The following is a 14,782-nucleotide window of genomic DNA, read 5'->3' as shown; positions in this document are numbered from 1 at the left end:
GAGACAAAGACTGCAGGGACGAGAGGTTTTCTGTTGACTAATACACTGTGTGTGGACCCCGCTGGCAATTCTGGTGTTGTGACCCGAATCGAGACAAACACCACGCTGCCCACTCCACCAACAACACGGCACAGCCGGACACATAACAGGGGACTTTACATCCCACGACACTGGATTCAGTGATGAAACCCGTCATTAATGTTGTTGTCCCACCGAAATAATAAGAAACGCCCATTTTGGTGCGTTTCAATACGAGCGCTCCGCCACAGGTGACGTCAGACACCCCCCACACCGGGATCTGCCCTCACGTGCGCGGTGTCTTACGTCACCCACGCGCTGCTGTGCTCGAGCTTTATCGGTGGAACGGCTGGGCTAATAATCACGTGACCAGCCCCTCCCCCACCGCTGTCAACAGAGGATTCAGGTGCTGCGCTACTCCCATTGGTGCGAAGCGATGTCAATCACTGGTTACAACCAGTTGCGGAGGTGGACAAGCCGAGTGGGCGTTACGCCGCTGAGACCGTCTCCCGCTCAAGCGCCGACCGCCTCCTCAGAGCGGAGAAAACCTCAAAGTAAATGTCCGCTTTCTGATTTATTTCCATTTCCCTCCGCGGGAAGTTGGGGGTGTTTGTGAAGCGTCTCCTGCGACCGGAGTCTGATGTATTGATGAGAGGTATGAGGAGACCGCTCGGCCCGTCGGTTAAATGCCGGTTCCCCGGAGAGGAAGGGGGGATTTTATTGAAAGGATGAACATGGAGTGAGAGAGGGTGGACAGGATGTTTGCCCCGGTGGGGACAGGAGGGGCTGAACTGTGGAAATGTCTGGGCCCAAGGTGGTGCCGAGCAGAGGGATTCACCACATTGGGTGGCAAACACCGGCAGACTGTTGCCCTGCATGGGGGCCAATGGTCCGGGCAAACTGACAATAATTTGTGTTTTTTTGTGATTGTACCTGGAATATGGTGTAAAATCCCGCTACCCATACTACCACGGGTTATAGAGACCAAACAACAAACTGCCGGAGGAACTCAGTGGGTCGGGCAGCATCTGTGGAGGGAAATGGACCGTCAACATTTCGGGCCGAGACCCTCCCTCTGGACTAAGAGTGGACGGGAAATAGTCAGAGAAAAGAGGTAAGGGGTAGGGACGAGGCAAGGGCTGGGGAGTGAGAGGTGGATCCAGGTGAGGGGGCTGGTGGGAAGGTGGAAATAGTGACGGGGTGGGAGGTGAGTGATCGGGGCAACACGGGGCTGCAGAGGATGGAAATTTATTCCACAGAGGATTAACAAAGTTGTTAGAAAGTATTTCTTATAGAGAGTGAAATAAAGATTCACCAGCCCGATCCCTGGGGTGATGGGGTCATCATATGAAGAAAGATGAAATGTGATAACCCTTTCATTTAGAGAATAGAGGACTGAGAGGTGAACATTGAAATGCAGAACATCATTACCGGTTGAACCAGGGATCCCAGTCTATGAAACAGGGGTGGACGGTCCGGGACTGAGATGAGGGGAAATGTGTCCACTCCGGGGTTGGTGAATGTCTGTAAATCCCCTCTACAGAGGGTAGTGAAGACTCAGTGATCGTCCCCATGTAAAACAGAGGCCGGCAGATGTGTAGAGACCGAAGGGAATGAGGAAATGTGGATTGGGCAGACACATGTGGCTGAGATGGTAGAGCAGCCGTCACCTTGCTGATGGTTAGAGGGGCTGAATGGCCTCTTCCTGTTGCTTCTCACTTGATGTTTCAGTGTTCCTGTCCAGCAAGGCTCTGGAGGAATGTGAATAGAAGTTAATGTTTATAAACACAGAACTGATCTAAATGAAACTTGAACATTTCCGGTTTGGGTCTGAAATCCGTTTTGGACCTGGATGGGAATTGAGCCGGTGACTCTGTGACCTGGAAGTGGAGGGAAAGGGATCGGGGAAGATATGGTTTGGAAAAATAAACATATATCTGGGATAAATATGGAATAATGTGGGGAATCTCGTGGATGGGTCGGGCAGCATGTGAGGGGAGAGGAGCAGAGTCACCGGTTCAGGAGGGCGACCCTCCACCCGTCACCTGATCCCGTTTCCTGTTCATGTTTTTCTGCAGATCTGCAGCATCTGCGGGTCACTGCTCTACGTGTCCGTGTAACTTCATGTTTCACCCGTTCAGACAAGTCAGTGAGACCCGGATCTGTCACGTCCTCTCGTTGTGGGTGGACAGTGCTTTTTTCTCTGCAATATTTTCTGCACGTTTCATTCCACTGTTTTGAGGTGCTGAAGTGCAGCCGATGTTTCCGGGTGTCTGACCCGTTTATGTGAGAATTTAGCCTTTTCTATTTCTCTGAGCTTCTTAAAAATGTGTAAAGTTTAGTTCATCTTCACTTCAGAATTTCCAAAGCAACACCCAGTCAGTCAAATTGCTCTACACAATTAAAATAGCTTATTACATTTTTTTCCATTTTTGTACTATATGTATGTATATTCATATTTTAAATCACAATTGTTAAAATCTATTGTTCTGAATTAGGTTCTACTGCTGCCGCAGGGACAACGAATTTCATGACACTATTAAACCTATTAAACCTGATTCTGATATTGATATGGGAGACCCACCACCGGTCACCTGATCCCAGTTACCGCAGATCGTAATGTGAGATTGAAGCATTTTCCATATATTTGCTTTCCACAGAAATGACAACAGTTCAGTTTCCTTCTGAGCTTCCAGAGCAAAAGCTCAGTCTGTCTAATATTTCCACGCAATTAAAATGGGAAATTTGTTTATTATCATCATGTACTGAGCTACAGTGAAAATCTTGCCTGATGTACCATCCACACAGATGGATACATTTCAACAGTACATTGAGCTGATATACAACAAAATAGTCACTGTAACAAAGCATTGTGGCTGCAGAGAAAGTGAAGTGCAGATAGACATACGGTGCTGGGTCACGTCGAGTTACATTGTGAGGTCGAGTCCATTTTATCATTCATTTGGCTTATAACTGCAGACAGGAAGCCGTCCTTCAGCCTGGTGTTACGCACTTTAAGGCTTTTGTATCTCTTCCCCGATGGGAGAGCGGGTTTGCAGCAAGAATGTCCAGGTTATTAAGTTATTTGAGTACATGGCCTGCTTTTCCGAGGCAGGGGAAGTATAGGAAGAGTCCATGGAGTGGAGGCTTGTTTCTCTGATGTTCTCTGCTCTTCAAAGTTCTCTCCAGTTCCTTGCAGTCATGGGCAGAGCAGTAGCCAGACAAAGGCGTGAAGTATCGACAAGGAGCTCAGAGACCTCGGCCTCTGTCTTGTGTAGCTGGATCCTGGACTTCCTGTCAGATCGCCAGCAGGAAGTATGAGTGGGCTCCATCTCCTCTGTCTCTCTGACCCTCAGCACACATAACCCACAGGGTTGTCACTTTGGCCCCCTCCTTTACTCTCTGTGCACCCATGACTTGTGTTGCCACCCACAGCTCTAATCTGCTAATTAAATTTTGCTGACAGCACTACATTGATTGGCCTAATCTCAAATACTGATAACAATCAATCAAATGCCTTCTGACAAGGGTCGGTCCAAACAAACTTTTCACGCTTCTTCAGGAGATTGGTCAGAGGAAGAGCGATAGCAGCAAAGTTCTTAGAGTTCTTACGATAATATCCATCCATTCCCAGAAACCTTCTAAGAGCCTTCTTAGCAGTAGAAAAGGAACTTGAGAAATTGCCTGGACTTTTGCCAGAACAGGAGCCAACTTGCTTTGACCTACAACATAGCTAAGACAGGTCATACTGGCATGGCCAAATTCACTCTTAGCCTAGTTAACTGTAAGGTTGTCCTAGGAAAGCCTGTCAAATATCTCTTCTACTGCAGAAGTATATCTCTTCTACTCTTCCCAAGTGCCACTCCCTGTAACTAAGTCATCAAAATAGGTATCTGTGTGTTCTAACCCTCGAAGAACAAAATCAATCATTCTCTGGGATGTTCCTGGAGCATTTTTCCTTCCAAAAGGCAAAACATTGTATTCATACAACCCAGATGGTGTCACAAATGCAGAAATTTCTCTACCTCTGTCCGTCAATGGAACACACCAATATACTTTCAACAGATCAATAGTTGTAAGAACTTAGCTTTTCCAGCCTTATCGATGCAATCATTCACTCTAGGGATAGGATAGGCATCTGTTTTTGTTACTGCATTTACCTTTCTATAATCAGTGCAAAATCTAACACTACCATCAGGTTTGGGCACAATAATGCAGGGTGACTCCAATCTCATTTTGAAGGCTTAATAATACCATTTTCCAGCATATACTCAATTCCCTGGTCAGCCAATTTACACTTTTCTACGTTCATGCAATTTGGGTGTTGTTTAATCAGTTTCACTTGACCAACATCTACATCATGTACTACGACCGTGGTTTGCTTGGGTACAAAGGGAAATAAATCTTCAAACTTCAGAATTAATTCCTTCAGCTGTTGTTGTTGCTTTGGCTGCAGATGAGACAACTTGTTAGCAATGTTTTCTGGAACAACCGAGTTCATTAGCCTAACTGGGACCATGTTTGGGTTGTAAAAATTCTCAGTCGAGACAATTGTTTCATTCTCAGGGTTACCAGTTTCATTTGTTTTGACAACAACACACACAGATGGTACCTACTTGTTCAAAAAAGGTTTTATCATATTTATGTGTACCACCTGTGTTAGTTCACCGTCAGTTAGGTGTTTTAATAACATAATTCACATCATTAATTTGGGAGACTATTTTATACGGTCTATTGGATTCGTCAACATAAGGCAAGCACCTTACCTCCCACCTGGTATTTTCTTTCGCGAGCCATTTTATCAAACCAAAACTTCATTTTGTTTTGAGAAATCTTTTTGTCTCGCTAGACTACAGGCTTGGTGTAGTTTATTTTTGAACTTCAAAACATAGTCTAACGAGTTAATATCAATCCACTGTTTCTTTTAACAAGGTCAAAGGTCACTCTGCGACCAAATACAAGTTCAAATGGAGTAAAGCCCAGTGATTCCTGTACTGACTCTCTTTCTGTGGACAAAAGCAAATGTATTCTTTCATCCCAGTCTTTTCCAGTTTCAACACAATATGTCTTAATCATTGTTTTGAGGGTAGAATGAAATCTTTCTAAAGCCCCTTGTGATTCTGTATGGTACGCAGATGATGCAATTTGTTTTGTTCCCAGTTCAGAAACTACCTGCTGGAATAATCCAAATGTAAAATTACACCCTTGATCAGACTGGATTTCTTTAGGCAAATCGAATAAAGTGAAAAACTTGGTAAGAGCCTTCGCCACAGTTTTAGCTTTAATATTTCTGAGAGGTATTGCCTCTGGGAATCTGGATGCAGTACACAGAATAGATAGCAGATACTGATGGCCAGCTTTGGTCTTTGGCAATGGGCCAACACAATCCACTATAACTTTGGAAAAGGGTTCACCGAATGCAGGTACAGGCCACTGGGGTGAGCTCATTAGGTTTACCCACAACTTGTCAAGTGCCTTTTGGAAACTCTTATTCAGGGTAAACATAACTTTATGAGTTAAAGCAAACAGATCTGCTAATCCAGCAGATTCCTGCATAGTGGCAGCATCATTTACATCGAAATACGTCTTTCTGTCATCAGGGACACACCTTCTGAATTCTTCAGAACTCTTTCAAGCTGTTACATGTTTTAACATGTAAACTTCATTTACATGTTCAGATGTGCACCAGCGGTCAAAACACACAAATTTCTCGTAAGCAAATTCTGTATGTCTGGTTCACAGTTTTCTTCAAATTTCTAAACTTTTGCCTGTCTGCTTCTGGGACCAACTCACAAGCTTTGAGCACAGCCTGTTTCACTATGTCATAATGTGTGGTGCGTGGCCATGTGGTTAAGGTGTTGAACTAGCGATCTGAGAGTCATGAGTTCGAGCCTCAGCCAAGGCAGCGTGTGTGTCCTTGAGCAAAGCACTGAACCACACACAGCTCCTGCAGATTTATAGCCCAGTGGCGATGATTGGGGCAGCATAAATAAATAAATAATAAGCTGCTTCAGCGCTGTCAAAGCGGAATAGGCTTGCTCAGCCTTCCCCTTAATTACACTTAGTAAGAGTATTTTCTTTCTGCTTTTCTGCCTCTCCAGCCTGAAATTGCCTCTGTCTTTCCGGAGCCTCCATCTTTAATTTTTCTAACTTGTCCTGGAGCTCAAGCTCACTATGTTTACTTTCAGGAAACTCCAACTCCTCCACTTTAAACACCCCCTCAGATACATAATGTTCAGCTATTACCCTCTGCATCTGTGCCCTCCTCATCGTCAATTTCACCTTAGCAAGTATTAACATTTTAGCAATACTCAATAACTCAATCCTTCTGGTGTCCTCTAATGCCTGAGAGGTTCACAATTCCAGATATCTATCAACATCCATTGCTGCTGATTTTCCACACACAAATAAATCAAAAAGGATTTATCCAATGAAATCGATATTAGATCAATCCTTAAATTTGTTCATATCCCAGACGCAGGCCCCATTTTGTTACAAACCATAACGCTTTAGAAACCAACCAGCAGCAACAGACTACTGCCAGTGGCCACACATTTTAATTCCACTTCCCAATCCCATTCTGATATGTCTATCCATGGCCTCCTCTACTGTCAAAATTAATCCAAACTCAGGTTGGAGGAACAACACCTTATATACCGGCTGGGTAGCCCCCAACCTGATGGGATGAACATTGACTTCTCTAACTTCCGTTAATGCCCCTCTTCCACTTCTTACCCCATCACTGACATACTTAATTGTTTGCCTGTTTTCCATGTCTCTCTGGTGCTTCCCCCGCACCTTTCTTTCTCCTGAGGCCTCCTGTCCAATGATCCTTTCCCATCTCGAGCTCTGTATCACTTTCGCCAATCACCTTTCCAGCTCTTAGCTTCATCCCACCACCTCCAGTCTTCTCCTATCATTTTGCATTTCACCCTCCCCCCAGGACTTTCAAATCTCTTTGTCTCTTTCCTTTCAGTTAGTCCTGACAAAGGGTCTCAGCCTGAAACGTCGACATTTCTTCTCCTTATAGATACTGCCTGGCCTGCTGTGTTCCACCAGCATTTTGTGTGCGTTGTTTGAATTTCAGCATCTGCAGATTTCCTCATGAGTGTTATGTGTATAAATCTGTAGAAATAAAACTCCCAAATTATTGAGCGCGGGGCACACAAGGCTTGGAGTCTTGAGATGGTAAAGTATGAAAGTTCAGTTCAACTACAGAATAAGTGATGAGAGAGAGATATTTGTAATACAGGGTAAATGTTGAGAGAAGGCCATTATGTCGTATTCCACAGGTTTCATGGTGGTAAAACGAGACAAACAGTCACTGTAGATTTTATCTGTCATCCTTCCAAATCCACATACTAATTATCACCCGAAGTGACTTGTCATAAGGGGTATCATCTTCAAGTGAACTACCACACCACAGCCAGGCAAGGGTTAACACATAAGTGGTCTCCACAGGATGCGCCAAATCCGATCCTCTGCTATGGATCAAATGAGGTGATAACCACACATTCGAAGTACGGTGAATCGATAATTAGCCCACCCTTGTGGGCAAAGGAAAGTTCCAAACAGTGACCCTTGGCCACGAGTTCCCTGGTTTCAATTCTTCCATTTTTCCTCCTTTGTCTCTGTCTGTCTCTGAGTGTCTGTGTCCTCGGTTAAAACTAAACAAGCTGCACGCGATGTAAACAAGCTGCAAGTCAGACACATTTGCCTTCTTAATCTCTCTCTCTCTCTTATAAAATGATGGTCCACAGCAAACAAAACCTAGCGATTCATAACAATGGCCACTCCTCATTGTGAGCTGACATGTGTGCCAGTAGGTGGGATGATTGAGTGAATCCTTTCCCACATTCTCAGGAGGTGAATGGCCTTTCTCTAGTGTGAACTCGTTGATGTTTCTGTAGGGTGAATGTCTGAGTGAATCCCTTCCCACAGACTGAGCAGGTGAACGGCTTCTCCCCAGTGTGAACTCACTGGTGACTCCGTAGGTGGGATGAGCGAGTGAATCGCTTCCCTCAGACTGAGCAGGTGAATGGCCTTGCCCCAGAGTGAACTCGCTGGTGACTCCGTAGGTGGGATGACTGAGTGAATCCCTTCCCACATTCGGAGCAGGTGAACGGCCTCTCCCCAGTGTGAACTCGCTGATGAATCTGAAGTGTGGAAGAGTCAGAGAATCCCTTCCCACAGACTGAGCAGGTGAACGGCTTCTCCCCAGTGTGAACTCGCTGGTGTTTCAGTAGGGTAGCTAACTGAGTGAATCCCTTCTCACAGACTGAGCAGGTGAATGGCTTCTCCCCAGTGTGAACTCGCTGATGTACCAGTAGGGTAGTTGACTGTGTAAATCCTTTCCCACACTCTGAGCAGGTGAACGGCTTCTCCCCAGTGTGAACTCGTTGGTGTACCAGTAGGTTAGATGACTGAGTAAATCTCTTCCCACATTCTGAACAGGTGAATGGCTTCTTCCCAGTGTGAACTCGCTGGTGTCTCTGTAGGGTAGCTAACTGAGTGAATCCCTTCACACAGACTGAGCAGGTGAACGGCTTCTCCCCAGTGTGAACTCGCTGATGACTCTGTAGGTGGGATGACTGAGTAAATCTCTTCCCACATTCTGAACAGGTGAACGGCTTCTCCGCCGGGCGAACTCGCTGGTGTCTCTGTAGGGTAGCTAACTGAGTGAATCCCTTCTCACAGACTGAGCAGGTGAACGGCTTCTCTCCAGTGTGAACTCGCTGATGTACCAGTAGGGTAGATGACTGCGTAAATCCTTTCCCACACTCTGAGCAGGTGAACGGCTTCTCCCCAGTGTGAACTCGCTGGTGAGCCATTAGGTCAGATGACCGAGTGAATCCTTTCCCAGAAATTCAGCAGTTGACCAGCCTCTGCCCGGTGTGGTGTGAACTGATTGGTGTGTTCACAGGTGGGAAGGCCGATTGAACCCCTTCTCACACACAGAACAGGTGAATGGCCTTGCCCAGTGTGAACTTGCTGATGTACCTTCAATTGTGATAACCGAGTGAATCCATTCCCACTGTCTGAGCAGGTGAAAGGCCTTTCTCCTGTGTAAATTACAGGCGTGCAAGTTGGTCAAATGACCGAGAGAATCCCTCCCCACAGTCTGAGCAGGAAGGGTGGTCAATTGGATCCCTTGCTCCACTTCTTAAATATCTAGGCAGAGACAACAAAAGTGTTTTGCCGTGTTTGAGCTTCCTGGAGACGAATTCCTTCTCATTTTTAACCTGTAAAAAGATTTACAAAATCCATCAATGGGTGTAGGACAACATTTCTGATGAGATTACTTGAGTTGCCAAGGCTTGATCTAGTATCACACTGTTACAGTGAGGTTCTACCCAAGCTGGACAGAGAAATCATCTCCTGACTGGGCAGAGTGCTGGTATCTGGAATGACCATCAATTCTCTGATGCTCTTCCTGACTCTATAAGAATGGGGCATTTCTGCCGTCTCCAATCTGTGCCCTGGCTCAGTTTGACTATCTCCATTGGTATTATTCCCTGTTCCCACTGAGCTGCATGGGTTCCTGGCCCCTCAGTAACTGAAACAGTCTCACACAAATAGTTTTTCTTGACTTGCAGCTGGGATCTTCTTTTATGTATTATTAACTTAAAGTGTCACAGTTTTAACGCCACATAAAAATTCCTGCTGAAATGACTAGTTGGTTCACACAGCTGTCAAAAGGGGTTAGAGTGAATTTTTGTATTATTTCAGGTTCTTGTCACAATCATAGAAAATTTCAACATGGAAACAGGACCTTTGGGCCATCTAGTTTGTGCTGAACTATTTAAACAGCCCACTCCCACACCTCTACCATCCAGGTACCAACACAAACCTCTTAAATGTTGAAGTCGAGCTGCATGCACCACTTGTGCTGGCTGCTCATTCCACAGCCGGATGACCATCTGTGTGAAGAAGATTCCCCTCATGTTCCCCTTAACATTTCACCTTTCACACTTAACACATGGTCTCTGGTTGTTGTCCCACCCAATCTTCATGGAACAAGCCAGCTTGCATTAACACTATCTGTGCCTCTCTATCACAATCAAATCTCCCCTCAATCATCTGCATTCCAAGGAATAAAGTCCGGATTTGTTCAATATTTTCTTTAACCCAAGTCCTCCAGACATGGCAACATCCTTGTGAATTTTCTCTGAAATCTCTGAACTTCTTTTACAACTTTCCTGTAGGTAGGTGACCAAAACTGTACACAATACTCCAAATTAGGCCTCACCAATGTCTTCTAGAAGTCAACCGAACATCTATCTATTGTTATCAGTACTTTGGTTCATGAAGGGTAATGGGCTGAAATCATTCTTTCCATCCCTATCTACCTGTGATACCACTTTCAGTGAATTAAGGACTTGTATTCCCAGGTCCCTTTCTTCTACAAAACTCCTCCGTGTCCGACCAGTCACTGTGAAAGACCTCCCTTGGTAGGTCATACCAAAGTGTAACAACTCACACTGGTCTGCATTAAATTCCATTTTCCTTTTCTCAAACCATTTTCCCACCTGGTCCAGATCGCACTGCAAGCCATGATAGTCTTCTTGCACTCCACTGAACCCCAGTCTTGTTGTCATCCACAAATTTGCTGATTCAGTTAACCACACTATCATCCAGATTACTGATATAGATGACAAACAACAACAGATCCAGCACTGATCCCTGTGGTAACCACTAGCCACAGGCCTCCGGTCAGAGAGGCAACCATCTGCTACCACACTCTGACTTCTCCCAAAGACAGTGTCTCATTCAATTTACTGTCTAATCTCGAATGCTGAGTGACTGAACCTTCTTGACCAACCTCCCATATGAGACTTTGTCAAGTGCCTTGCTAAAGTCCATGTAGACAACATCCACTGCCTTGCCTTCATCCACTTCCCTGATAACTTCCTCGAGAGGCCTTATAAGATTGGCGAGAGCCATGCTGTCTATCCTTGATCAGTCCACACCTATCCAAATACTTACAGTATATACCTGGATCCTGCACCCACATTCCAATAACTTTCCCAGTTCTGATGTCAAGCTCACCAACGTATAACTTCCTAGTTCATTTTTACAGCCTTTCTTGAACAACAGAACAACATTGTCTGTCCTCCAATCCTCCAGTACCTCACCTGTCACTAAGGATGATTTAAATATCTGTGCTAAGGCCCCAATAACTTCTACACTTGTCTTCCGTAGGGTCCTAGTGAACAACTTGTCAGGCCCTGGGGATTGATCCACACTAATTTGCCTCAAGACAGCAAACCCCTCCACCTCTGTAATCTGTACAGGGTCCATGAAGTTGATGCGGCTTTGCCTCACTTCTATAGACTCGGTGTTCATCTCTTGAGTAAATACGGATGCAAAAAAAATCTCCCCAAGTCTATATTATCCTTTCATATGGATTACCATTCTGATCTTCCAGAGAATTATTTTTTTCCCTTGCAATCTTTTTGCTCTTAACATATCTGCAGAATTCCTGAGGATTCTCCTTGACCTTGTCTGCTGGGGAAACCTCATGCCTTTATTTCTTCCATAAGTGTTCACTTGAATTTCCTGTATTTCATAAGTACCCCATTTGTTCCTATCAGCCTGTACCTGGTATGCACCTCCTTTTTATTGATCTGGGAGAGGAAAGCCAAAGGGGTGATAGATCTGCATGCTGGGAGGTGGGGGTAAGGAGGGTTAAACTAAAGTTGCAGGGGGAATGGGAGCCTGAATAACAGAACAGATGGTGGTGGGGTTGTGGAGACAGATGTTGTTCAGGCCTCAGACAAAGTCAGGAATGAAAAAGTTGAGCATGGTGCAGTGAATATGCTGAGCCCTGTATATTTCAATACAAGGAGCAGCGTAGGAAAGGTGGATGTGTTCAGGGCATGGATCAACACCTGGAATCAACACTAGGATCTGGCAATTGTGGACTGGGACAGGCTCCTTTATGGCAAAGGTGTGCTTGGTAAATGGGAGGCCCTCAAAGTGAAATTTTGAAAGTACAAAGCGGGTATGTGCTTGTCGGAATAAACGGTAAAGATAGAAACTGTAGGGAAACTCGGATTGCAAGAGATATTGAGACCCTGGTAAAGCACAAAATGGAATTGCATAACAGGGATAGGCAGTCAGTTTCTTATGGAGTATAAGAAATGCAAGAGAACACATAAGAAATCAATCAGGATGGCTAAAAGATGGCATGAGGTTGCCGTCACAGAAAAGGTGAAGGATAATCCTTCGGGATTCTAGTGATAGATTAAGAGCAAAAGGATTGCAAGGCACAAAGTTGGTCCTCTGGAAGACCGGAATGGCAATCCACGTGTGGAAACAAAGCAGATGGGGGAGATCTTAAATATTTTTCCATCTCTCTTAACTCAGGAGATGGACAAAGGGTCTATGGGAGTGTGAAAAAGCGCCATTAACCATTTCAACCCTGGGGAAAAAAACACTCCTCTGGCCACTCACACGCTCAATACCCCTCATCATTTTATATAGCAAAAAATGTCTCTAAATATAAACAAGGAAATTTTACATTGTTCAATCTACTTTCCACGATTCAGTACATTTACACAGACAGGTGTGTAAAAAGGGCCCGACGAATACCAGGGACAAACAGACCCAATTCACCATAACCACAAACTGTTCCTGCTGCTACCATCCAGGAAACGGTACCACAGCAAAAGGACCAACAGGCCCCGGGACATTGTCAGAAACACACTGAGTCTCAGCAATTTGCAGAACGGTAAACTTTATTTTTCGAGTCTGCAGAGTCGGACCCAACCAGCTCCTGCTAGATTGAGTGCCGAATTACACTTTGCACAGTTTTTTATACCCTACATTCTTCTTTAATCTCATTACAAAATTACAAATGTGATTACCCCTTTGGCCCACTTATCAGCCTCAGCGCATTAACACCGTTATTGTTCAACCGTTAAGCATGTCTTCCCGTTACCCGTATCGCTTCTTTAATCAGCAAGCTATTGTTTCATCCTGATTTTGCAAATTGGTTTATACGTTGCCCTGCAAGTTGCTTTGCACGTTCTTTCTGTGTCAGCACATTCTAAATGGACTCCTTAAGAATCATTTCTCTCAATCCACCCTTTTTCTTTTTAGAATGTGCTATCAGTTGGGCTTTTGCCACGGGTTTACATAGGATTCTTCCTCTAGCTCTATTTCCCTTTGTAGGAGTACCTGAACAGGATCAGCTGGGGCCCCTGGTTGCATGACTTGTCTTGCCACCCGAGCTACTAGCTCCCGCAAGCAGGGGATCAGACATGGTAGCAGAAAGAGGACCATCAATCCCCCTCCTATAACCCCTAAAGCGGTTCGCCACCAGCCTCCTTTTTGTTGTAGTCATAACATTTCTCGTTTACATGCGAGTGTGATACAAAGGACCCTGGAAAAACAGTCATGCCCACCCTTACCGTCGTCCTGCACTTATCACATCCCCCTTCAGCGCTTCTCAACAATAGCAGTATATACATTACAGTCCCAAAGTTCATTTTGTCCGTCTTTTGAGCTTTAGCACCATCGGGTCTTCTCCCTGGACGCAAGTCCATTCTGCACCTTCTTCGGGCTTTACGGGTCCCTTGATTCTCGCGGCGTGGGTCCACCCTTTTTCTTTTGTCCTTACTGCGGCTTCGGTGGTCAGTAGCACCTGGAATGGGCCTTCCCACTGCGGCTGTAACTTCTCTGGCTTCCAAGTCTTAATCAGGACCCAGTCACCGGTCTGAGTTCGGTGGAGTGCGAAGTCCAGAGGTGGGGTTTGTGCGAGTAACCCCTTCCTGCGCAATTCTGCAAAAGAACGAGACAGTGCCTGTAAATAGTCCCTTACAAAGACATCTCTCCCTTGCAGGGAAGGATAGCCCTCCACCTTGTTCCAATATGGAAGGCCAAACAACATTTCATAAGGGGATACTCCTATATCTTTTCGAGGAGCCGTGCGGATTCTTAGTAGGGCCAGGGGTAGACACTTGGTCCAGGGTAGCTTGGTTTCCATCATTAGTTTTGTCAATTGCGTCTTCAAAGTACTGTTCATCCTCTAAACTCTTCCTGAGCTCTGAGGGTGCCAGGGGGTGTGCAGCTTCCACTGGATTCCTAAGGCGTCACAGATTAGCTGGTGTGTTTTTGAGGCAAAGTGTGTTCCCCTATCTGAATCAATAGACCCCATTATTCCATATCTCGGGACTATATTTTCTAATAGGATCCGTGCCACTGTAGGGGCGTCCGCTTTATTGGTTGGGAATGCTTCCACCCACCTAGTGAAGTGATCCACAATTACTAACAGGTACTTCCATCTCTGAACTTGTGGTAGTTCCGTAAAGTCTATTTGGATCCGATGGAACGGTCGGACGGCTAGTGTTTGTCCCCCCTTATGGGTGGCACGCATCATTTTCTTGTTTACCTTTTGGCAGGTGTAACAGCCCCACACCTCCTGTTGAGCTAGTGTGAATATCCCTTTACAAACATAGTCCCTTAGGATAGTGTCGCACATAGCTTGCACTCCCCAATGGCTTTGTTGTTGTAGTTGTTGCAGTATATGACGAGTTACTTCCTTATTCAGTACTTGCCATCCGTCGGGGGTCTTCCACTCGCCTTCTGATGTTTGTCGGGCTCCCCTGTTGATTCCCCGTATAAGAACTGTTGGCTCATAGCGTCTATTTCTACTTGGGTGAATACTGGTAGTTTGTTAAGCCCTTCCCTTATTGGTATCAGGGTTAGAAGTCGGACCGTTTTTTCCATTGCTGCCCGCATGGCTTCTTCATCTGCGAGC

This window comes from Hypanus sabinus, unplaced genomic scaffold (genome assembly GCF_030144855.1).
Source record: "Hypanus sabinus isolate sHypSab1 unplaced genomic scaffold, sHypSab1.hap1 scaffold_1286, whole genome shotgun sequence".
In the NCBI taxonomy this organism is placed as follows: domain Eukaryota; kingdom Metazoa; phylum Chordata; class Chondrichthyes; order Myliobatiformes; family Dasyatidae; genus Hypanus; species Hypanus sabinus.
The sequence above is the reverse complement of the archived record's forward strand: the minus strand, read 5'-3'. Positions refer to the sequence as shown.